Below are 1,862 nucleotides of genomic sequence, written 5' to 3'. Positions count from 1 at the left end.
TAGGCATTACAGTCAACCTGCCCAGTTCCCACCTTGCCCCATGTCAGAGCATGGAATTTATCCGTGTCCTCCTGAACACAGTGTCAGAGACTGCAGCACTTCCCCTATGCAGAGTCAAGATGATTTGAAACCAGGTCCGTCGTTTGCTGGATCTGGAAGATCCCACAGTCCAGTTAATCTCGGAAGCACTAGGTTCAATGGCAGTGGTGATCCAGTTAGTCCCTGTCGCCAGATATCATATGAGAGTCCTGCAGTGGAGAGCAGTCCTTCTAATGTTGCAAGCCTTCCAGGACTGTCTCCCTTTCAGGACCATTGCAGTCCAATCAGACAGCATGGCGATGGTCTGGTATATCAACAAGCAGGGGGAACATGATCTTATCCCCCATGCAGAGAGGCCATGGGACTGTGGCAATGGGTGATGTCTTACGGGCACTTTTTCTTGCAATCACATTTCCTGCAGTTCCAATGTGTTAGCCAAAAAACTCGGCAGATCTGTCCTGAGTCCTCATGAGTGGTTCCTGAACCCGTCAGTGGCACGTTGGATATTCAACTGCTGGGGGTCTCCCTTGCTGCAATCTTTTTGCCTCTCTGGACAACCACAGATGCAGCAACTACTTTGCCCTGATCCACCCCAATGGGGCAGTCACCCAGGGACACTGGTGCTCAATTGGCCATCAGGACATCTATATACCTATCCCCCAACTCCCCTCATTCCCAAAGTCTTATAGAAAGCTCATCACTTGAAGACTCTTCTCATCCTCATTGCCCCTTCTGGCCTTGTCAAGCATGGTGTTCTCTCCTTTGGTCTCATCTGAGATACCCACCTTGGATATTGGATCCCATTCTGGATCTCATTTCCCATCCTTTGAGTCTTCCTCTTCCCAACCTTCAGTCTCTTTGTCTGACTACTTGGTACCTCCAATTTCGTTAATCTTTTCCTAGTCCAGGCTTCCTTCCCCAGTTAAGAGCATTATCTTGGCTTCTCAAAAGCCATTTACCATGAAGGTGTAGTCCAGCAAATGGAAGAGATTTTCTGTTTGGGCAAAACAATGCAATCTAGATCCCTTTTCAGCTTTTATCCCTGACATTTTCTTTCTGGCCTCTCTTTTTCAAAAAGGGGCTAGTTTCTCTATGATTAAACTCCAGTTGGTGGCTATCTCCAACTTCCATTTGAGCAAAAGTCCCACCTGTTCTTCTAGGCTGTGCAAGGCCTTCAAAGGGATCTTTCTACTCAGACCTCCTGTAAAGGATCCCTTCCCTCCATGGGATCTCACTCTAGTGTTACAGTCTTTGACGCAGAAACCTTTTGAACGAGTTGTGACCTGTGATCTTAAATTCCTTTCCTTTCCTGGAAGACTGCCTTTTTGGTGGCAGTTACTTTGGACAGGAGGGTCTCCAAATTGCAGGCTCTGTGCATTAAGCCCCTTTCATGGTATTCCATAAGGATAGGGCGTCTCTCAGGACCAATCTTTCCTTTGTCCCTAAGGTAGCCTCAGAGGCAAATCTTAACCAATTGTTTCAACTTCCTGTGTTCTTTCCAATAAAGGGGAATATCAGTTGCATTGCCTGGATGTACATAGGCAGTTATGTTTTTACCTCGAGAACTGAAAATTTTCGAAATTCCTATCAACTCTTTGTGGCCTTTATCAGGGTAGGAGAGGTCAAGCACATTCCAAAGTATCTATTTCCTATTGGATCGTCAGCTGTATTTCTCAAATTTATGAAAGCAAACACCTGGAGCTTTCCGGACTAGTCAAAGCTCACTCTACTAGGTCGTAAGCCACATCTTCTGCCTTCTTAACTAAACTTTCTTTAGATGAGATTTGTGCTGCTGCTACTTGGTCTAATCCCCATGTCTTTGT

The sequence above is a fragment of the Protopterus annectens genome, chromosome 7.part0 (assembly GCF_019279795.1).
Source record: "Protopterus annectens isolate FY-2018-M chromosome 7.part0, PAN1.0, whole genome shotgun sequence".
Classification (NCBI taxonomy): Eukaryota; Metazoa; Chordata; order Ceratodontiformes; family Protopteridae; genus Protopterus; species Protopterus annectens.
Note: the sequence above shows the minus strand (reverse complement) of the source record.